At 41.3% G+C, this 25,155-nt stretch overlaps 1 long non-coding RNA gene across 1 annotated transcript in view; it reads right to left on the bottom strand.

The window, feature by feature from the left end:
• Positions 1 to 25,155, bottom strand: part of LOC125137366 (uncharacterized) — an 88,133-nt gene that overhangs the window by 47,588 nt on the left and 15,390 nt on the right. The window lies entirely within an intron of this gene.

Below are 25,155 nucleotides of genomic sequence, written 5' to 3'. Positions count from 1 at the left end.
AAGCATTTTCCAATTTCCCCAAATGTGGGATAGAGGCTCCTATTTTTCCCATATCCTTATTGTAGCATTTACCTGACACTGTTTTCAACACCCAGTTTTCTTCACCTCATTCCCCAAAAAGTACAAACTCCAAGATGGCAGACGTTTTATCATCTTGTTCACTACTTAATCCCCAGTACTTAACAGCATTCTAGACACCTAACAGAAATTCAACATGTTTACTGAAAGAATGAATGAAACTGAACACCGAGAGCAAAGATGAAAAAGATGGCACCCATAATATAAATGTAGTTCAATCTTATCTATGAATATAGGTATAAAATCTGAAATTAAGTATTATCAAGTAAAATACAACGATGTAATGAAAGAATACTATATCATGATCAAGATATGTTTACCCTAAAATGACAGAGATGACTCAACATTAGGAAACTTAAGAAAAATTATGTAATTGTTTGGAGAGATGATAAAGAATATTTGATGGACTTTAAAATTCATCATGATAACCATCCAGTAAATTTAAAATAAAAAGACATCTAACTTGACATAAAGCATTTACTAAAAGAGAACAAAGACTAAAAAGGAATAAGACAGGGAAAATTAAGATGGATGAATACTTTATAAGTTATGCCTAAATATATTCCACGTAGATAAAAAGAGTAAATATTTTAAAAACTCATTAGAATACTTAAAGAATATGTTATAATGTTAAAAGATGTAGGCTTTTATAAGCATGAAAATAAAGCCAAAAACATGAGGAAAGACTATAGACATAATTACATAAAAATTTACATTTCAACTAGTATAAAAATACCTAGCAAAAAAAATTTTTTTTAAAAGGTAAATTGGGGAGTTCCTGCTGTGGCACAATGGAATCAGTGATGTCTCTGGAGCCCTGGGACACAGGTTCAATCCCCAGCCCTGCCCAGGGAGTTAAGGATCTGATCCCTGGCCCATGAACTCCATATGCAGTGGGGTGCCCTCCCCCAAAGAAAGGTAAATTGGGAAAATATTTCTCTAATTTCTCAAGGATTCAGAGAAATCAATATTTTTCTTACAAGGTTGACAGTACGAAATAGTACAGACTTTCAGAAGCACATTCTGGAAATATTTTCACAAAAGAATAAAGAAGAAATGGAATCAACCTAAATGCCATCATGAGAGAAGTTAATTAAATTATGGCAGAGCCACACAATAGATATCAAGGCATTAAATACCATAATATAGATCTATATTTCTTGATATGTAAGAGCACCTACAATATATTAAAAAGAAAAAAGGCTTAAGAAAAAATTTGTGTAGCATAATCCTTTTACTGTAAAATATTTACATATATAAAAATTGACAATAAAATGGTTATTTCTAGGTTTAAAATGGTTAATATTGGTTACTTCTGGATTTAAAAAAAGGGAAGATTCTTATTTTCTTCTTTAAGACTTTTTTTACATCTCATCTTTTCCCATTTTTTTTCTTGCCACACTCATGGTATATGGAGGTTCCTAGGCTAGGACTTGACTCAGAGCTGCATCTGCGACCTACACCACAGCTCAGGGCAACGCCAAACCCTTAACCCATTGATCAAGGCCTGGGATCGAACCCAGGTCCTCAAAATGAATCCATAGTCAGATTTGTTTCCACTGAGCCATGACGGGAACTCCTCATTTTTTGCTTTTGAATACCTATTGCCCTCATAATTAGCAAAGGGTATTAAAGCAAATAATCAAACCAAGAGAAGTTGAAATTTTCTAAACTGAAAAATAATTATCTTTAAGGAACTTTTATTCCATGTTCAAGGGTATCTCTTGAAAGCTTTCATGACAGGTAAATCACCATCGGATAACAGGTAGCTACAAGAAAATATTTCCAACAAGTTTTAAAATCCTCATCTAAACTCCTAGAAGAGAACACAGGCAAAACATTCTCTGACATCAACCTTACAAAGGTTTTCTTAGGTCAGTCTTCCAAGGCAACAGAAATAAAAGCAAAAGTAAACCAATGGACCCTAATCAAACTGACAAGCTTTTGCACAGCAAAGGAAACCATAAAAAAAGAAAGAAAAAAAAAAAAAAACCTACAGAACAGGAGAAAAGTTTCAAATGATGCAACTGAGAAGGGCTTAATCTCTAAAATATAAAAACAACTTATACAACTCAACAGCAAAAAAACCAACAATCCAATTGAAAAATGGGCAAAAGACCTGAAGAGACATTTCTCCAAAGAAGATATACAGATGGCCAACAAGCACATGAAAAAATGCTCAACATCACTAATTATTAGAAAAATGCAAATGGAAACTACTATGAGGTACCACCTCACACCAGTGAGAATGGCCATCATTAACAAGTCAACAAATAACAAATGCTGGAGAGGGTGTGGGAAAAGGGTACTCTCCTGCACTGTTCGTGGAATGTAAATTGGTACAAACACTATGGAAAACAGTATGGAGGTACCTCAAAAAACTAAACATAGAACTGCCATATGACCCAGCAATCCCACTCTTGGGCATACATCCAGACAAAACTTTCACTGAAAAAGATACATGTACCCGTATGTTCACTGCAGCACTATTCACAACAGCCAAGACAAGGAAACAACCTAAATGTTCATTGACAGATAAATGGATTAAGAAGATGTGGTGCATATACACAATAGAATACTACTCAGCCATAAAAAAGAACAAAATAAGGCCATTTGCAGCAACATGGATGGAACCAGACTCTCATACTAAGTGAAGATAAGTCAGAAAGAGAAAGACAAATACCATATGATATCACTCTATCTGGAATCTAATATATGGCACAAATGAACCTTTCCACAGAAAAGAAACTCATGGACTTAGAGAACAGACTTGTGGTTGCCAAGGGGGAGGGAGTGGGACGGACTGGGAGTCTGGCGTTAATAGATGCAAACTACTGCATCTGGAGTGGATAAGCAATGAGATCCTGCTGTATAGCACTGAGAACTATATCTAGTCACTTGTGATGGAACATAATGGAGGATGATGTGAGAAAAAGAATGTGTATATATATATATATATATATATATATATGATTTGGTCACTTTGCTATACAGTAGAAATTGACAGAACACTATAAATCAGCTATAACAAAAAAATTAAAATCATAAAAAATTTAAAAAATAAAATAAAATCCTCATCTAGTATTTTAAGACCTTCCATTAACTGACCCAACTCTATCTTCCAGTCTCCCATTACTCCATATGTAAGCTTTCTGTCAAACCAGTCTTTGTTTCTTCAGCAGAAAATATACAAAAATCTGTTTGGTGTTTATCTTGGGTATGCAGGGTTTAAACAACTTAATTCTTGTTGTTAAATATTTGGGGTTGACATTTCATAAAACCCCATTTGGTAGCAGTTACCAGAAGTAACTGCAGAAAACTGAAGAGAGGTTAAACTTCATCCCTTCTCTGATCATTCCAATCCACAATGATGGCTTTGTCTGACTTCTAGAACAATTATTCTGCGCCACTTTTACCTGTTCATATACTGGTGGACAATTCTTTTCTCTGATCCATTCAATCATTCATTCATGCTTGGTTGTATGATTTACTGTTTTCCAGATGAACTCAGCAGACTAGGGACAGGCATGGAGGAAGCCAATAGCTGGGATTCATCAGGGTTTAGTTTTTGCTGGGTTGGCATTGTGGAAGGGCAAGAAAGTTCAGGATATTGCCAAGACAGTGGCTGTGAGAATGGACTCTGGGCTCTTAACTCCTGATGTGGACGGGATGAAAATGAGAGCTGACAGACAGGGAAAAAGTGGATGTTTCCAAGAACAAGCCCTGTGGAAGGCTCCCAAGGCTTTGCAAGATTGTTTATCATTTGCCTTTTGTCACCTGGGACTATGACTATGCACTTTCAGAGAACAGGAATGTTCATTATATAATTTAGGAACACTTATGTCATCCTGCTAGGAATAAGAAACAGAAATTCAACAGTAAAGAGACATTCCATCAATCACATTTACTAAGGAAAGGTTTCTCTTTTTTTAATGGTGAGTACAATGCACACTTCAGAGACTGAGCTTATTAAAACAGCAAAACAAACACATATAGCAAAGACACACAGGGCACCAATGAGAGCATGTTAATAACTAAGCAGTTCTGAGTAGCCAGTGTCCCTCCCCAAAGCCACTTAGAACCACCAGCAGTCCCTGCTGTGATCCAGAGCAAAGGCTAGAGAGCAAGGTCAATGCACAGCAACAGCACACGAGACTCTCGGCCCTTCTCGGCCTCAGTTGAATGAGCCTTGGAGAAAGGGTTGACCATGTCTATGTGCTACAGTAGGATGTGCATGCTACTCAAACGTCAGCTTTTCTCCTCTAACAGATACGGGTTGTCTAAAGAGTCTTTAAAAGTTACAACTATAACCCCGATTCATGTGTCTGCAAGTGATTTTTTTCCCTTTTCTAGGTGGTAACAGCCCAGTCCAGGACTGCTGACCCTGGAAACTCCCAAATCCTAATGATTAAAATAATTGGGGGAAACTTGTAGTTCACATGCAGCATTGCTTGAAGGAATTATTTCACTCACTTTAATGTGGACATTAGCATTAGTTTCATTGATGAGATTATACTTCAAATGAGGAACGGAAGTGATCCTTAAGGAAAAAAATGTTTGTTATGCTGTTTGATTCCTATAATACAATGGCATAAACTGTGCCCTGAAAGGAAATAAAATGTTTGAAACCCACAAGATTAATTAAAAAAAAAAAAAGAAAAGAAAAGAACCTTGGAGAGGACCTGTAGACAGAGGGCAAAAGGGACAGAGAGCTGAGGATAAAATACTAAAAGGGGTTAAAATATACATTTCCCCCAAGGAGAGATAAAAAGGGATTCTATCTTCTGGTGCCCATGCTTCTATAAATACTGTAGAGAGGCAAGATTAAATAACTTAAGAGTAATCCAGGGAAAAAACTACTGAAAGTGCATAAAATTTGTACAATGTGAAGCTGACTTTAAAACTCTGAACATAGAGGAGTTCCCGTCGTGGCGCAGTGGTTAACGAATCCGACTAGGAACCATGAGGTTGCGGGTTCCATCCCTGCCCTTGCTCAGTGGGTTAACGATCCGGCGTTGCCGTGAGCTGTGGTGTAGGTTGCAGACGTGGCTCGGATCCCGAGTTGCTGTGGCTCTGGCGTAGGCTGGTGGCTACAGCTCCGATTCGACCCCTAGCCTGGGAACCTCCATATGCCGTGGGAGTGGCCCAAGAAATAGCAACAACAACAACAACAACAAAAAAAAAAGACAAAAAAAGACAAAAAAAAAGTAAAACTCTGAACATAGAGTTGTAGACTATGTTATGATTTTTATTTCAAAATCATTAGGCAGGTGGGCATATACTGAAAGGGAACAGAAAAGTTCACATGTGTGGGAATGGTTATGGACTTTCCCCACAGACCCACATAGGTATATAATTGTATGTGCACAAGAAAGAAAAAAATGCTTTTTCTCTTAGGAGTTTTCACACTGATGGCATTCCCGGGGCGCATCCCCACGGCTGCCGTCTCTGCCTCTCCTCCACTCACGGTGTAGGCAAGGCCTCCTCTTGGGGTAGGTCGAGATTTGGGGGCTGTGACACAGACCGAACCCTGAACAGACAAGGCCTTACATTCCTTCTGGAACCTCCCCTTTCTTCCATTACCTACTCAAAGACAAAGGAACCGCTCTAAGTGTTCCAGTTCCTCTTCTTGTCTACACCCTTGCCTCTGCAGGTGTAATCAAAAGGAAAGAAAAGGCTGCTTCCCCGGTGATCATGAAAAAGACCGAGAGACAGATAACAGACAGAAAGAGAGACAAAGACAGAAAGAGAGAGACAGAGACAGACAGAAAGAGAGACAGAGAGATAGACAGAGACAAAGACAGAAAGACAGAGACAGAGAGCCAGACAGAAAGATAGAGACAGACAGACAGAAAGAGAGAAAGGGAGAGAGACAGACAAGACAGAGAGACAGAGAGACAGAGACAGAAAGACAGAAAGAGACAGAGACAGAAAAACAGAAAGAGACAGACATAAAGAGAGGGATGACTCTATTTCAAGATTCAAAAGGAAGACAAAGACAAGGTTTTTTTCCTTGATCCTAAAAATGCTTTAGAGGCATGATAGTAATATTATGACATATAATCATTATTAAAGCAATTTCTCAAGTCACATATCATAAGGAAAATATAAAGGTATTTGTAATTGATATATGGAAGCACCTTTTGTTGAAAACAAACTTCAAAATGACATTTCTGACTTAATTTGTACCCAGTGATATACAGACACCTTGGACAACTTCATTAGCACTTTTCTTCCAAGTCACCCGCAGTCCTTTCATCAGAATAATGATTCCATTATGCACTCTGGCCTCACTGTGAAGTCTACAAAGTTATGCTTATTATTGGAGGCACTCGTAATCAGAGCTTTTTGAAATCTGCTGAGAAAAAAGGAAGATATCTTCAGAAAAGGATGAGAAAAATCATCAAATGTGTTTTCTTTGTTCATTTAAAGAGTGACAAGTTATTTTCAGTTTTCTAGGTCAAAAGGTTTGAAGTTAGAAGAGGACTTTCTTCTGGTCTTAGGTCAGGTCGAACCTTGTCAAATCTCATGTTTCAGACTTTTCTGATAGAGGACAGAAACTGTTCTTTTATCCACAGGGAGTTCAAGTGCAGTCACAGGGCACAGGATAGGGACTAGATAAAGTTGAACCTAGAGACTGAAGTGTTTGTGATTTAATACCATTCATCCATCATTCAATTTAGCTCCTAAATCAGTGATTTAAACATTTAACCTCAGAGAAAGTCACCATGGCCAATGTAGGAAAACTGGCCTACTAGAATATCTCATCTGAAAGATATATTCAAAGGAAAGGCTTAATGAGCTCAACTAGGCTTAATGCAAAAGCTCTCCACTGAAGTGAAGTGGAGAAAGAAGCCTGATCTAATTTGCTACCCCTACTCTTAAAATTATCAGAACAAATGGGACCTAATCAAACTTACATGCTTTTGCACAGCACAGGAAACCACAAAATAAAAAGACAACCCACAGAATGGGAGATAATATTTGCAAGTGATGTAACCGACAAGGGTTTAATTTCCAAAACATACAAACAGCTCATGCAGCTCAATATCAAAAAAACAATCCAATCAAAAATGGGCAGAAGATCTAAACAGACGTTTCTCCAAAGGCAGAAATACAACTCGAAACTATAATGAGGTACCACCTCACACAGGTTAGAATGGCCATTAAATTCTACAAATAACAAATGCTAGAGAGGGCGGGAAAAAAGGAGAACCCTCTTACAATGTTGGTGGGACTGTAAATTGGTACAACCGTTACAGAAAACAGTATGGAGGTTCCTCAGAAAACTAAATATAGAACTACTGTATGACTCAGCAATCCCACTTCTGGGCATATATTCAGAGAAAACCATAATTTGAAAAGATACGTGCACCCCAGTGTTCACTGCAGCACTATTTACATTAGCCAAGACATGCAAGCAACCTGAACGTCCACTGACAGAGGATGGATAAAGAAGCTGTGGCACACACACACCACACATATACACACTCAATGCAATATTACTCAACCCTAAAAAAGAATGAAATAGGGAGTTCCCGTCGTGGCGCAGTGGTTAAACGAATCTGACTAGGAACCATGAGGTTGCAGGTTCGGTCCCTGCCCTTGCTCAGTGGGTTAAGGACCCAGCATTGCCGTGAGCTGTGGTGTAGGTCGCTGACGCTGCTCAGATCCTGCGTTGCTGTGGCTCTGGCGTAGGCTGGCGGCTACAGCTCCGATTCGACCCCTAGCCTGGGAACCTCCATATGCCGTGGGAGCGGCCCAAGAAATGGCAAAAAGACAAAAAAAAAAAAAAAGAATGAAATAATGCCATCTGCATCAACATGGATGGACCTAGAGATACTCATACTAAGTGAATTAAGTCAGAAAGAGAAAGACAAATACTGTATGATATCACATATGCCGAATCTAAAATATAAGACAAACGGAGTTCCCATGATGGCTCAGTGTGTTAAGAATCCAACTAGTATACGTGAGGATGTGGATTTGATCTGTGGCCTTGCTCAGAGGGTTAAAGGATCTGGTGTTGTCACAAGCTGTGGTGCAGGTCACATATGTGGCCCAGATCTGGCGTTGTTGTGGCTGGAGCTCTGATTAGACCCCTAGCCTGGGAACTTCCATATGCCCTAAAAAGATAAAAAAGAAAAAATATATATATATATGTATATATATATAAACACAAATGAACTCATTCATAAAACAGAGGCAGACTCAGAGACGTAGAAAACAGACTTATGGAAGGGGGGTGGGAAAGGGTAAATTTGAGATTAGCAGATACAAACTATTATATTCAAAACAGATAAACAATTAGGTTCCACTGTAGAGCATAGGGAGCTATTTTCAATATCATGTAATAAACCATAATGGAAAAGAATATATAAATATACGTATGACTGAATCACTTTGCTGTATGTCAGAAACTAACCCAATATTGTAATTACTTCAATTTAAAAAGTGATCAGGGAGTTTCCATCGTGGCTCAGTGGTTAACAAATCCAACTAGGAACCATGAGGTTGCGGGTTCGATTGCTGGCCTTGCTCAGTGGGTTAAGGATCCGGCGTTGCCGTGAGCCGTGGTATAGGTCACAGACGTGGCTTGGATCCCACATTGCTGTGGCTGTAGTGTAGGCCAGCGGCTACAGCTCCGATTCAACCGCTAGCCTGGGAACCTCCATATGCCGCAGGAGCATATGGACCAAAAAATAAAGATAAAGACCAAAATAAAAATAAAAATAAAAAATAAAATAAATAAAAAGTGATCAGAATATCTGAAACAACAGCACTCTTTCCATCCACACTTTTTACATTTTTTGTTGTTGTTGTTCTTTAAAATGTTATCTATCATGGTCGTGATGAAGTAAGAGGGACAAGATTTTCCTTCTCAACTAAAAACTGGACAAAATTTCTGATGCTCGATGCCAGTCTGTGCAGGGCAGTATCCCCAAGAGAAGGGAAATACAAGGAGTGGCCCTACAAGTGATCCAGTTCCCCGACGGGGAGAGTTTACAGCATGCAGGGCGGGAGGAAGAAGCCAGCCGCACCGAGAGTTCCTCCAAGCTGAGGAAACAAGTTGAGAATTAAGGAACCCAAGGGATAAGGCCATGATAAGGAGAGGGCTCCAGCAACAGAGGCGTCTGGAGACCTGCAGGGAACCAGCCGAGCCTTCGCTGGGTACCGAGCGGCACACATGTGTGAGGAAAGCCCCTCAACTACAGCACATGCAGCTCATGCAGGACCACGACCGGCTCACGTTTCCAGCAGCTGAATGCAAAGACCTCGCCTATGGGCAAGGGATGCAACCCGAGGGTTACTGCCTCAGTAACAGGAAGCACTGAGCACTAGATTAACGGCCGATAGCAGCTTGCTTAACAGAGGCCAGCAGGAAAATCTGAACAGATCAACTGTCTCTCAGAAGATCAAACTGTTCCCCAGTTAGCTGCATCCTGGTACAATGTCCAAAACTATTTTAAGGAATTTTTTAAAATCCAACACACAACAACATAAATCTCACAATGCCTAGCATCCAATAAAAATGTCTAGATCTAGGAAGAAGCAAAAACACTTGACCAATAATGAGGAAAAATCAACCAAGAGACCCAGAAATGACATGGACCCAAAATTCAGTAGCTAGAGGTGTTAAAACAACTAACAACCTGAGGATTTATTTATCAGAGTCTGAATATGCATAAAACGTACTCCTTATGCTCAAGAAGGTACAGGAAAGTGTGACCATGATAAAGAAGTAGAAGATATAAAGAAGACCAAATCAAACTTCTAGAGATATTCCTGAGAACTATGTCTAGTCACTTATGATGGAGCACGATAATGTGAGAAAAAAGAATGTATACATGTATGTGTAATTGGGTCACCTTGCTGTAGAGTAGAAAATTGACAGAACACTGGAAAGCAGCTATAATGGAAAAAACAGAAATCATTATAAATGAAAAACAAACAAGCTCTTAGAGATGAAAAATACAGGGGCTGGGAGTAACAGCAGACAAGACGGTTATAGAAGAAAAGATTAGTAAGTGTCAAGACAGAGCAGCCAAAGTTCTCCAAAAGGAAATACAGAAGGCAAAATTACTGAAATGTAGGGAACGAACAGACCATCAGTGGCCAACAAGCACATGAAAACACATTCACCATCATCAGTCACTAGGCAAACACAAATGAAAACCACAAATAGACACCATGCCTACCACAATGGCTGAAACAAAGAAGACTGACCACAGCGAGTGTTGCTGAGGAAGGACGTGGAGCAACTGGACCTCTCAAATACCGTTGCTGAGAACGCTAAATGCTACTGCCACTTTGGAAAACAGTTTATCAGTTTCTTACAAACTTCAGCATATATGTACCAGACAATCCAGCCATTTCACGCCTACATACTTATCCAAGAGAAATGAAAGCACACCTACATAGACCCACACTTAAATGGTCATGGCAGCTTCATTTTAAATTTCCAACAGTGGGAAAACAAAATCATATACCAATACAATAAAATCCTACTCAGCAATAAAAAGGAGCAAACTGCTAATACACACATCATGGACAAATCTCAAAATTATTACGCAGAGAGAAAAAATCCAAAACAAATAAAGAGTACATACTGCACAATTTCATTTACTCAAAATTCTACAAAACACAAATCAATTTATGGTGACAGAAAGCACATGTCTGGAACAGGGGTGGAAGGAAGGATGGACCTCAGGGGAACAGGACTACACTTTGCAGGAGGAAATATTCTTTCTTTTAATTGTGGTGACAGCATCTTCATTATTTCCCCGTGAGAGCATCATACACTTCAGGTGTATGCATATGTCAAATCTCAAGTTGCTCACTTTAAATATGTGCAGTTTACTGTAAGTCAATCTTGCCTCAATAATACTGTTAACAAATAAATACCAGAGCATTCACCCTTTCACTGTTCCTTCAAGATCTAATTTCACATTTCCTCATTCCCAACCCACTCAACACCATTCTAAATGGTGACAGTATCCATCCATGAAGTACTGCTGTAAATAAGACACTTATTCTCTACCACGAGGTGGAGGAGACGGGGTCAGGAAACAGTAGAGCAGACACTTGATCAACACTAATGTAGGGGGTAGGAACGCTGAGCTCTGGCTCTGGATATTTCCTTGTTCCTTTTTATGTCACCTGGAGACACCCTCACCTGGGGCCACCGTCACCCTGCACTGCTTTGGAGCTCTCAGAGTTAACCTGTCCTGCCAAATAATGCCTCTTCCAAGAAACCACTTGAGTTGCCACAAGGTTTTGCAGAAACATGTAACTCAGCGTGTACTCTGTGGATGCACTTACATGCTGTTCAGAAAAGAAAAACCTATGTGCCTCTGTCCTCTCCATTCAGATCAGACATGACACAGTTCTCCAGGCAGCACCTTCCTGGACCACTGGGGAGCGCTGACCTACCTTCTCCCCGATCTCCCATCCAGGAAGAATTCTCAGTTTGTATCAGTTTATCACTGCAGTTGTCCTTTTTTTACCTGAAGTGGAGGGATCTCTTCTATTCCTCTTCCCAAGCTTCTACTCTGCCTACACTATGCGAATTTCTGCTCCTAGTTCTGCTCTCTGAGGGCAGTGATGAGGAGGAGGAAGTTTTCACTCTGATCACGTCTCCTGCTTCCTCCCCTACTTGGGAGAGGGCGGAACTTAGGCATGGCTGAGCTGCTGACCAGCCCCTCCTAAGTCAGAGCCTCTGGGAGGCAGCCTCTGCCACATCCCAGGTGTGGTGCCTGGGAACCAGGCAGCCACATGCGTGACACTGAGGAGAAGCAAGAAGCCCTGCAGGCACCCTCAGCCACATCCCTCAACCCAGGCTGATCAGCAGTTCCGCCCATCAGACATTTTTACTTCCATCACCGATAGGCGCGGATGAGAGGCGGGGTAAATCAGCACCACCAACAGCTGGAGTGCCCTCCTTCCTTCATCTGACCGTCGAAACGTCTCCCTCTAGGCTGACTTCTTACTCATGCAGTCTTTTGCAATCCCCGAGGTCTCAATTGATCATTCTCTAGTCTTTGCCCCAAAACTACTTTTTTTTTTTTTTAATCTTTATGCCCACACCTGCGGGACATGGAAGTTCGCAGGCTACAGGTCAAATCAGAGCTTCAGCTGCCGGCCTACATCACAGCCACAGCAATGCCAGATCCTTAACCCACACTGATCAAGGCCAGGGATGGTACTCGAATCTTCAAGGACACCATGTGGGGTTTTTAACCCGCTAAGCCACAATGGGAACTCCCAAAGTACTGTTTGATACCTACCACAAGGTTTATTACATGTGGCATTCTAGTAAGTGGTCTGTATCTCTTTCAACACCTAAGGCATAAACTCCTTAAGAAAAGGGACTAGGTCATATTTATCTTCGTACCAATCAGTTCAGTTTAATTTTATACACACTTAATCTGAATCACCTTTGTAACCACCTGCTTACCGTTTGTTTTCAGGCAGATTACAAATTCAAAGAGACAGAGTCAATTCTTGTTAATTGCAGTCTCTCTTCCACTGGCACAGGACTTGACAGAATAAATGCTCTGTAAATATTTGTTGAATTGAACTGCACTTTCTCTCACGTGTTTATAATCATGTCTAATAAATACTTGTTGATTGATTGGCTGATTATTTGGTGGGGGATAAGATGTGGCAGATGAATCTAAAATTAAAGTGCCGTGGAGCTCCTGTTGTAGGACAGGGGGTTAAGGATCTGGCACTGTCCCTGCAGCAGCTCGAGTCCCTGACCTGCGAATTTCCACATGCCGCGGGCGGGGCCAAAAAAAAAAAAAATCAAAGTGCCATCTTTTTAAAATCCAGAATAACTGAAATCAAATGTCAACAATAACAAATATGTTCTTCCTTTGAGGATAATGTCAAAATGATGAAAATGTCCTTTACGCACACTGCACACTGTCCTTTGGCGCATTCATACCTGTGAATTACTAACCTGGTCAGAGTACTCAACGCCAAGGGTAAAATCTTCGCCTCATCACTGGATGCTCTCTCTAAATGATCCAATTCTAACGAGATAAAGGCTTTTCACATTGCAGGTATAGGAACTGGAAACAGCCTGTCTAACAGGGTTCTGAAACATGCCTCAGCCAGAATGCAGCCTCAAGGGCGGCAGAGTTGCGATGGCTTCCTGCTGCGTGCTGGGTGACTGCAAACCCATCAGAACTGGGGTCTCTGCGGGTTTGGCCAGCGGCAACTGCTGCCTCTTGGCCTCAGAGAGGCCCCTTGGCTTTTCTCCAATAGCTCAGCAGCACTACAGCATTTATTTCAGATGCTCCAATTTCGATTTATTAGCTAATGGATTACAAGAGGAAGAGAGCAAAATAAAGCTCAAAAAAGTGCCCAATAACTTAAAGAAGTATCTACTGATGATCCAATCTTATGCCGAGTCCCCGGAGAAGATAGCGTCCCTCTCTAGAAGCGGAAAAGGCAGCTGGTTTATACTGAAGCCGTCATGGAACAAGATGAAGTGGAACACAAGGGGTGTGAGCGCCTGCAGCACAGCCCATCGGAACAGAGAAGGGTAAGAGGGGTGCTTCGTTGATAAGCTGCATCTTAAAAAAAGCCCAGGATGGGCAGAGGTGCATGCAGGAAATCAGGTAAGTCCCCAAAGTTACACATGCCACTGGCAAGAACACTTGCAGAATCCACGTGGAAGCTGAACTGCTTAACAGTTCACTGACAGCCCTGGGCTACAAAATCCAACCTGATTAAGATTCTCCTGAGCATGCTCAGTGAGTCTCAGTTTTAGAAAAGCCCCTGAAGTTGCTGTCATCACTAAGGCCAGGCAACCAGCGCCCCTCCATTGACACCTGCCCAAAAGAGCACTGATTGTGACCATCAGATGACTGCTATCTCACTGAAGCTTTTCTGGAGATGTCAACTACCAATAAACCATGTATGTCTGGGGGACTCATCTGGACAGAATGTCCAGAGCTCAGCTAGTTCTCATGCAGTAGTTCTTACCCTGGGGGAAACATGGCATTATTCCAAAGATCCCAACTCATATGAGCACCAAGTTCACTGTCCGAACACCACACGTTTTATGCTTCACTCAGACACTATCTTGTTTCCAATGTATATGATTATTCTGATTATTCTTATTTTTAAACATATTTTAGGGTCAGGAGTTTCAGATCTCAACAGTGAGTAGAGAAGCATGTGAAGAGACGAGGCTGGAGGTCTACGGTCCCTGAGTTCATATTAAAGAGTTTGAGCTTCATCCTAAAAGCAGCGAGGACGTGAAGTGACCATCTTCTCAAGAAGGGCGTGCACTAGATTTAGTAACAAGCAGACAGTGACCAGCTAAGGCAGCTCTGTGGGGTGAAGGGCACGTCCAGCTGGCAGAGACCCCCCAATTTAATCTCAGGCAAATAGACAAGAACTGTGCAATTACTGAATAGTATATACTAACCAACTAGGGGATGAGAAAATTACATAGAATACCAAGTCTCCCCCCCCCCTTTTTTTTTGGTCTTTTTTGTTAGGGCTGCACTGGTGGCATGTGGAAGTTCCCAGGCTAGGGGTCAAATCAGAGCTGCAGCTGCTGGCCTACGTCACTGCCACAGCAACACAGGATCCAAGCCATGTCTGTAACCTACACCATAGCTCACAGCAATGCCTTAACTCACTGAGCGAGGCCAGGGATTGAACCTGCGTCCTCATGGATAGTAGTCAGATTGGTTTCCGCTGACCCACAATGGGAATTCTCCCCTTCTCCCCGCCCCCCCTTTTTTAAATTTCAAGCTACCTGGAAGTTCTTAATTCTGATGGATGATAAGACAGATATAGCTAGACAGATTAGATAGTCAAACAGATAAATAGACAGATAACGTAAAATCAAAGAGATGGGAAGGGAGGAGCCACTAAGTTCTGATCTGAAACAATTTAGAGTAATTTAAGATGGTCCCAAACCAAGATCAGAATAAGAACTGGTTTTTAACAATGGAAGACTAGGGATAATAATATATTAAGTATTGTTCTAATGTTTAAATATTGTTCTAAATAATTTTCCTACATGTATTATATTAATTATTATTTTTATTAATTGGAGATTTAGGGTTTGGGGCTTCTTTTCAATGGCTGCACCAGGGGCATGTGGAAGTTCCTGGGCCAGGGATTGAGTCCCAGCTACAGCTGTGGCAATACCAGATCCTTTAACCCACTATACTGGGACAGGGATCAAACCTGAGCCTCCGCTGCAACCTGAGCTGCTTCGGATTCATAACCCACTGCACCACAGCAGGAATCCCAGGTTTTTTTAAACTTGGGTTTACAGTTATAGTTTCCTGGGAAAAAACAACACATATAAGTATGTTCTCTTGGAACCAGCTGTCTGCACGAGCATCCTCACTTGAACAGGTACAGCTCCACAGCAGTTCCCTGAGGGTTTCGTCCATAAAATCAAGGTGGGGGGTTTGCTTTCTCTTTGTCCTCCCGGGGCACTTATACAGTTCTATCACTTTACTGGTTTTGTGTCTACCTCCCAAAGGCAAGGATTCTATCTCATCCACCTTTGTCTCCTCAGCACCTAGCACGGTGCCTGATGCACACGAGGTTCAACAAACACTTGTTAAATCACTGAAGCACTGCCTTCCAGTTTCCAGGTTGGACGGTGCAGCACAGCGAGCAGGAAGTGAACAGTTCAGAGAGAATCACTCTTACAGACTTAAAACATCTGAAAAGTAGCAGTAAATCCACATGTGCTCCAAATTCCTGCACTCCCCCTCCGCCTCCACCCTCCTAAATATCCAAAGCCAGTTCATACAAGCCTGAAGGCTGCATCTTTTACTTTCTCGGAATCAAGCAGATACTTGTGATGAGCATCCCCAAAGAAAGTTCTAGAAGTAAAATAATTCAGGAGCACTATTAGTTTTAACAGAGTCCCAAAATAACTGTGCTTAACACGTCTTCCACTGAAAAATAAGTACTGGTTCAAGGAAACTGATCTCAAAAATACTGTTGACTCAATGTTAGGCAATTTAGCCAAGTTTATTTTTTATTTTAACATGCCTTTAGCAATTGTCCAGTTATCACGGAATATAGTTTTTGATTTTTTCAATGTGGAAGAGAATATTTTACGTGGGAGGTTCAGGAATTTAAGGAATATTTTTATTTATATCTTATTTGAACTACTATTTTATCTGGTTCCTAAAAATCAAAATTGAACACCTTCTTAATTGCCCTTCCAATCTGTCTGCATCTCGAAACAGCAGAAGATAACCAGACCCTTGCCAAGCAGCATTTTCGGGGATGAGATGAGGGGTCGTCCCAGCAAACAAATTTGTTACAATACCAGGCATCAAACTAAAGAATTCCAGAACAAGCAGTAACTGACGACTCCTTCACACACAAGGAGAGACAAACAGGAACTCTGCTGCATTCTGGTAACAGCCCCATGAGCAGGGTTCCCTCAGGCCTAAGGGTCACGCTTTGCAGACTATTTTATACTCTAAGAAAATCAGAAGAATTAAAGGCATCTATTATTTCGCAGACTCTTTGGGTTAAAATCATTCCCTGGTTGGCCTACATTTTAAGCCACCAGTATTTTTCCAGCATTACCTAACCTCTAGCCCCTCCTCTCTCTCTCTCTCTCTCTCTCTCTCTCTCTCTCTCTCTCTCTCTCACACACACACACACACACACACACGCCAGAAAGCATTGATAAATGGGATGTCGTGACAGCTCTTTTCTCATTTTGCTCACATTCCCTCAGCTGCTTGTTCTTCAATCTTCCTTTACAAGAAAACACTACAGAGAAAGGAGGAACACATCCCTCTTCCACTGTGATACCAAGGACACTGCACCCTAGTGTCCCTTCGTCCAAACACGGCCCATAGGCAGCTAGCTACGTGCTGCCTTGGAGCTGGAGCTGGCTTCAGCTCTCTGGACTGAGACGGGATGTACTGAGCCTTTGAGACAGATGGTCACATCATGTGCTGAGAAACACGGTCTCTGCAGAAATCCAAAGACCACAATAATCCTAAAAAAAACTGCATATGGCCCAGACACAACTGAGGTGAATAAGACACTTGATGGCCACTGAGAGCATTTCAGAAGCCAGCCACGCGCACAAAGAGACCAAGCTCATGAGACCCTAAGGTCAGAGGGGCTGTACAGAGGGAAAGCTCCCATTTGCAGGGAGAAAAGGTCCATCGGCCATTCATTTCCAGACACGCTGTGCTGGCCTCTGCCTCCAAAGATGTACCAGCCCCTTTCACATCAAATACTAGTGGGGAGAAAGCAAGAAAAATAAATTATAGAAAACATAACTTTAGTAACAAAGAATTCTATTCTTCTCCAACTGGAAAACGCAGGTGCTCTGCTTCTAAGGACTTTTGCTCTTTTTTAGGGTGGGGGTGCCAAGCCCACGGCATGTAGAAGGTTCCAAGGCCAAGGACTGAGGCTGAGCCACAGCAGCGACAATGCCAACCAAGTTTCTTCAACGAGAGGTAAAAGGGGGAAAAAAGGAACAGAGGGATGATTTATGGATTAAAAGAGACTTAAGAAATATACCCACTAAATGCAACATAAGAATCTTATTTAGATCCTGACTCAAACAAAGCAACTATAAAATGCATTTATGAAATAGGAAAATCTGAACACTGCTAGATATTAGATATTAAGTAATTAATTTTACTTTTTAGGTGAGAATGTGATTAAGATTATATTTTTTAAAAAGTCCACTTTTTGGGAGTTCCCGTCGTGGCGCAGTGGTTAACGAATCCGACTAGGAACCATGAGGTTGCGGGTTCGGTCCCTGCCCTTGCTCAGTGGGTTAACGATCCGGCATTGCCGTGAGCTGTGGTGTAGGTTGCAGACACGGCTCGGATCCTGCGTTGCTGTGGCTCTGGCGTAGGCCGGTGGCTACAGCTCCGATTCAACCCCTAGCCTGGGAACCTCCATATGCCGCGGGAGCGGCCCAAGAAATAGCAAACAACAACAACAACAACAACAAAAGACAAAAAAAAAAAGTCCACTTTTGGACAAGATACATACTGAAAAACTTGAAGATAATACAGTGTCTGAAATTTGCTTTAAAATATTCCATCAAGAAAAGACAAAGAGAAGGCCACATCAAGAGGTAGGAAGGGCGATTACGTGATATAAAGAATCCCATACCTGCTGGGTAGGCAGCCCACAGACTGGAAAGTAACTGTATCTGAGACTCACCTACAGGAATGAGAGTTCTGAGCCCCACATTAAATCCCCATGCGTAGGGATCTGGAACTGGGAGAAGGAGCCCCCAGAGCATCTGGCATTGAAGGCTGGTGGGGCTTATGCACAGGAGCTCCGTGGGACAGGGGGAAATGGAGACCCCATTCTTGGAAAGCACACACAGACTTTCGCATGCACTGGGTCCCAGAGCAAAACAAAATCTCCATAGGAATCTGGATCAGACCTGACTGCAGTTCTTGGAGGACCTCCTGGGAAAACATGGGTGAATGTGGCTTGTTGTGGGGGAAGGACATTGGAAGCAAAGCTCTTGGGAATATTCAGCCTTTCTCTGGAGGTGGCCATTTTGTGAAAATCTAGCCCCACCCATCAGTGCTGAGAAGCCCCAGGCCAAACAATCCAGGTGGGCTCACAGGCCCACCCATCAGTACACTGGCTGCCTAACAACCCCCCAGGCACACAGCTGCCTCTACTCTCACCCACAGACAAAACCCCACCCACCAGAAGGATAGGAATAAGCCCCACCTACCAGTGGGCAGGCACCAGTCCCTCCCATCAGGAAGCCTACAGCAAGCCCCCATACCAACATCAGCCACAAGGGGGGCAGACATCAGAAGCAAGAGAGGCTACAACTCTATTGTCTGCAAAAAGGTCACCACACCAAAAACCTATAAAAATGAAAAGGCAGAGAACTATAACTCAGATAAGGGAGCAAGAAAAAACCTCAGAGAAACAGCTAAGTGATCTGGAGATTATCTGCCTCCAGGAAAAAGACTTTAGACTGTTGATGGCTGAAGATGATGAAAAACACTGGAAGTAAACTGGAGGCAAAGATTGATAATTTACAGCAAACACTGAGCAAAGAAATACAAGATATAAAACTTAAGCAAGCAGAGATGCAAAATACAGTAACAAATAAAAAACTCATTAGAAGCAGCCAACAGCAGAATACAGGAGGCAGAAGAACGAGTGAGGAGAGATTAGTGGAAATCACTGATGCAGAACAGAAAAGAGAAAAAAGATTGAAAAGAAATGAAGAGAGTCTCAGAGAATTCTGGGACAACGTTAAATGCACCAACATCCATAATACAGGGGTGCCAGAAGGAGAAGAGAAAGAGAAAGGGACAGAAGTAAATATTAGATAATAGCCAAAAACTTTCCTAACATGGGAAAGGAACCACTCACTCAAATCCAGGAAGCACAAGTACCATATAAAATAAACCCAAGGAGGAACACCCCAAGACATATATGAATCAAACTGACCAAAATTAAAGACAAAGAAAATATGGAAAGCAGCTAGGGAAAAGAAACAACATACAAGGGAACCCCCATAAGGTTATCAGCAGATTTTTCAGCGGAAACTCTGCAGGCCAGAAGGAAGCAAGGCTCTCATTCAGATTTGAAGGAGAAATCAAAACTTTACAGATAAGCAAAAGCTAAGAGAATTCAGCAACACTGAACCAGCTTTACAACAAATGCTAAAGCAACTCTAGGCAGAAATGAAAAGGCCACAGCTAGAAAGAAAAATACCACAAATGACAAGGCTCACCAGTAAAGGCACATATACAGTAGATAGGAAATCGCCCATGCACAATTATGCTACCAAAATCAGAAATCATGAGACTAGGAGGGTACAAATGCAGGACACAGGAGATGCACTTGCAATTAAGAGACCAACAACTTAAAACAATCTCATATATATATAGAGAGAGAGTCTTATATCAAAACTTCAGAATAACTGCAAACCAAAAATCTACAATTGATACACACACGAACAAGAAAAATCAACTCAAATACAACACTAAAGATAGTCATCAAACCACAAGAGGAGAGAACAAGACAAGAAGGGAAGAAAAAAGAGCAAAAAACAAATCCAAAACAGTTAATAAAATGGCAGTAATAACATACATATCAATAATTAACTTAAATGTTAATGGGCTAAACGTCCGAACCAAAAGACGTAGACTGGCTGAATGGATAAAAAAAACAAGATCGGTATATATAGTGTTTTCAAGAGACCAACTTCACTTCTAGGGACACATACAAATTGAAAGTGAGAGGATGGAAGAAAATATTCCATGCAAACAGGGATCAAAAGAAAGCTGGAGTAGCGATACTCATATCAGACAAAATAGACTTTAAAAATGAAGAATATTTTAAGGGCCAAAGAAGGACATTACATAATGATCAAAGGATCAATTCAAGAAGAAGATATAACAATTTTAAATATCTACACACCCAACATAGGTTCACTGCAATATATAAGGCAACTGCTAACAACCTTAAAAGGAGAAATCAACAATAACACAATTATACTGGGGGACTTTAACACACCATTTACAGCAATAGACAGATCATCCAGACAGAAAATCAAAAAGGAAACACAGAAGCATTAGACCAGATGGACTTAATAGATATTTATAGGACATTCCATCCAAAAGCAACAGAATACACATTCTTCTCAAGTGCACATGGAACATTCTCTAAGATTGAGCACATCCTGAGCTACAAATCCAACCTCAATAACTTTAGAAAACTGAAATCATATCAACCATCTTTTCCGACCACAACGCCAAATGACTGGAAATCAACAAGAAAAAAATTAGAAAAAACAGGAGTTCCCGTCGTGGCGCAGTGGTTAATGAATCCGACTAGGAACCATGAGGTTGCGGGTTCGATCCCTGCCCTTGCTCAGTGGGTTAACGATCCGGCATTGCCATGAGCTGTTGTGTAGGTTGCAGACGCAGCTCGGATCCCGCATGGCTGTGGCTCTGGCGTAGGCTGGCAGCTACAGCTCCGATTGGACCCCTAGCCTGGGAACCTCCATACGCCACGGGAGCGGCCCAAGAAATGTCAAAAAGACAAAAAAAAAACAAAAAACACGTGGAGACTAAACAACATGGTACTAAACAACCAATGGATCATTAAAGAAATCAAAGAGGAAATTAAAAAATACCTAGAAGCAAATGACAACAAAGATATGACACTCCAAAACCTATGGGATGTAGCAAAAGCCATTCTAAGAGGAAAGTTTATAGCAATACAAGTCCACCTCAGGAAACAAAACAAAGCTCAAATAAACAACCTAACTTTACATCTAAAGCAGCTAGAGAGAGAACAGACAAGACCTAAAGTTAGTAGAGGAAAGAAATCATAAAGATCAGAGCAGAAATCAATGAAATAGAAACAAAGAAAACCATAGCAAAGATCAATGAAACTAAAAGGTGGTTCTTTGAAAAGATCAACAAAATTGATAAACCCTTAGCCAGATGCATCAAGAAAAAAAGAGAGAGGACTCAAATCAATAAGTTAGAAATGAAAAAGGAGAAGTTACAATGGACACACAGTAAGCACTCAACAAACGTTAGCTATCAGCAACACTCATGAGTTGATTGTATTAAATCTGCGACTCCTACTCTGCTGCCATTGAAACTCTCACATAAAACACCGTCTTACTTGGAGAGCTATTAAACTCTTTAATACCATTCCATATTTCCTAAAATGTAATGGATGGAGCATCTGGTGGTGACACGTCTCTGCATAGAACAGCTTGAGGAAACATTATATTCCTTCGCGTTAATTGACAACAAAAGACATGAGATGCAAACCCACGAGAAGCCGCCCAGCTGCCCTTTAGTGAACCAGTTTATTTGCAAACACATTTGTCTTCAGGCAACACATCACTGATACTCATCTGCAACAATGAGGTCAGACCAGCACAGGCCAGGCTAGACAATGCAAATCAAACTGACGCACCAATAACATTTTCTACTACTGTGATTTTGAAATATAATAAAGCTTAAGCTTAATAAAAAGGGACGACTTCCTGCCTCTCCTGGGACAGCAAAGGTTTGATGAAATTGCCAACGTGACTGAGGATGAGGAATGACAGTCAGAAGGTGGACACACTGCAGCCAGTGGGACGCTGGCTTCAGGGCAGAGGTCAGGCTCCAGCTGGGGAGGGAGTGTCATGTGTGTTTCTCAGTGTAGGTTACAACAGATGGGAACACAAAAGAGAAATCCAAACAACTCAAGGCTCTGAGCAGTGGCGTCAGGAGCACAGGGTGGTGGGAGTGGCCTGCTGCAGTGTAGACAGTAGAGGCACAGGATGTCTGAGAGGATTTTAAAACCTGCATAAACTGACTAAATGCTGTGTATTTTATTATCATCATGCACTGGCAATTCCAAACAATGCCCGTGATCAAACATTCCTCCCCAAGACCAAATCCTTTGTTAGTCTACAACCTAGACACTACTGCACTGCAGTCAAGTTTTAATCATATATGTGAAAGCTTCAAAACAGCACATTTTAAAATTTGTAATTAATAAACATTTATGGAAGTTAGTTTGCCGAATGCCCTTTTATACATCTGTGGAAGCAGATTCAGCTACAAAGATTCATTTTCAGAGTAAATGAATTTGTAATGGTACAAAACTGTTGAATTTGGTTTCCCAGTTCCCATCACCCGCGATGTCTCATAGTCCTGCACTGAAACAGCACAGTCAAATAAACAATGATAGTCTAGTGATGGTCACAGGAAAAAACAGAATTGTAGTTACTTCATTTCTTTCTTTAGGTAACTATTTGAAGTTGTTAATTTGCATTTAAAACAGAATTGCAATGTGCAAAATTTGTGTTTGGTAGGTACAAATTTTATCATATATAGGAACTATTTTCATGAATATAAATATTATCTTTAAAATTTGAATTTATTATTGTTTATAGCTGATTTTTTAAAACCAAAGAATAGAATTCTTTAAAGAGATTACTTACTGCTATAATAATTATTATTATATAGAAAATAAGGATTGTTTCTGATCTTAAATGGTGAGCAAAAATAATGATGCTATATGGATGGGAGAAGGTTAAAAAAATGAACTGCCCCTGGTTAATTACAGTCAGTTTGCCACTGTCTTTGATAATCTTCTGTTCAGCCACTAATTACTTAGCAGAATTAAAAAACCCAAGAGCTTGAGGGTTATCAGCACCAGAAGTGTTGACTGGTTGTGTTCCATCTGTCAGATGCAAGAACAGACAAATCTCTGTGTTATTTTGTGATATTCACATGTAAAATCAAGCATGTTTTTAACAGGGCAGGACAACTCAAATCAGATAGATAATCGTATTTCCCAAAAGAAATATGGAACGAGACCCAAACTGCTGACCACTGGCATTAATATTGCTGAATTGTAACTCACGTGTGAATATTTAAAACCATTCTCCTAGTCCCTGAGGCACATCACCTACCTCATTTTCACGTCAGATTTTAGGACCCTTCAGGTAGGAAATCTGAGGCCAGAGCTTTATCATCAGATTTGAAAGGACACCTGAATAGTACATCATGAGCACCACTCAAGATTTTTAAGCAGAGGAGTTCCCGTCTTGGCGCAGTGGTTAATGAATCCGACCAGGAACCATGAGGTTGCGGGTTCGATCCCTGGCCTTGCTCAGTGGGTTAAGGATCCGGCGTTGCCGTTAGCTGCGGTTTAGGTCGCAGACGCGGCTCAGATCCCGCGTTGCTATGGTGTAGGCTGGCAGCTACAGCTCCGATTTGACCCCTAGCCTGGGAACCTCCATATGCTGCGGGAGCAGCCCAAGAAATGGCAAAAAGACAAAACAAAAACAACAAAAAAAGAGATTTTTAAGCAGAGAAATTGCATATTTGGAGATTTAACCCCTGGTCCTGTGAGAATTGATGTGAGGAAGGCTATGATTTTCTAAAGTTATTTGATTGACTGCATATTAATAGAGAACAATTTGATAACTCCTTACAAAATTAAAGTATACTTTCCTAGCCTATTGGCGGTGACTTTTTGGTTTTAAAATTATTGTGAAATATTCCCTCAATTGGCCAATTGATAAGTGTTTTCTTCTGTGTCTGGCACTGTGCTGGCTGCTTGCTGGTGCTGTGCTTCAAAGAAATACAGGACCAGAGTCTCTGCTCTCCAAGAGAAGGTAAACATACATAAATAATAGTGAACGTGGGACCAGCGGGACAATAGGGATATATATGAAAATGCTAGAGGAGCAAGAAGAATCAGCTCATAGCAAGTTCCAAACCTCAACTACTTCAAAATCAAGATGGAATTCTGACCAAAATCTGTTGGAATTAAATATATAACCAGTGAATGTTGACTTTGCATGGACTTCTCCACATTCAAGCAGTGTGATCATTTTGAACAGTTTCATCTTCACAAAACCTAATAATTAATTTTACCACAAAATCCTGAAATCAGAACATCTTAGATTAATAATCAGGCACAGTGAAAATGGTGGATTAAGGTGGAGTGGGCTCTAGGGTGGCGAAGAAAGGAAGGACACCATCCAGAGGGTCATGCTTTGGAGAAGGGCGCAGACAGCGATGCCATTAACAATTCTGGGCCAGATGAGCAGCTGTGGATGAGCAGCTCCTCAGTGTATTTTCAGACACATGTGTATGGAACGCCTCTGGGACAACAACACACAGATGTCCAGCAGAAACTGGGAAGGTAAGCTTGGAGCCTTAAGAGAGGAGGGGGCTTGCTGATACAGCTGAGAGGTCATCAGCTGAGCCATGGGAATGAGAACCTCAGGCTGCATGAGCCTGGCTAGATGGAGTATGTGGAAGTCCAAGAGAAAAGACTAGGGTGAAACTTGATCACACAAGGTTTCACAGTCTTCCTTAAAATGTTACCGTGTCATAAAAAAGTATAAATTTCCTCAACTACAGCCCCTCTCTGACTTCTGTTACCCAGAATAGCTGTTCAGAGCATGGGCTCTAGGACAGGTGCTCCTAACTCTGTCCCAGGCGCTCAGAGGTCACAGGCACGTTTCCTGGGTCTCCTCATCTGTATATTAAGGATACTAAAGTAACCACTACACATGGTTTTGTG

This window comes from Phacochoerus africanus, chromosome 10 (assembly GCF_016906955.1).
Source record: "Phacochoerus africanus isolate WHEZ1 chromosome 10, ROS_Pafr_v1, whole genome shotgun sequence".
Classification (NCBI taxonomy): Eukaryota; Metazoa; Chordata; class Mammalia; order Artiodactyla; family Suidae; genus Phacochoerus; species Phacochoerus africanus.
The sequence above is the reverse complement of the archived record's forward strand: the minus strand, read 5'-3'. Positions and strand labels throughout refer to the sequence as shown.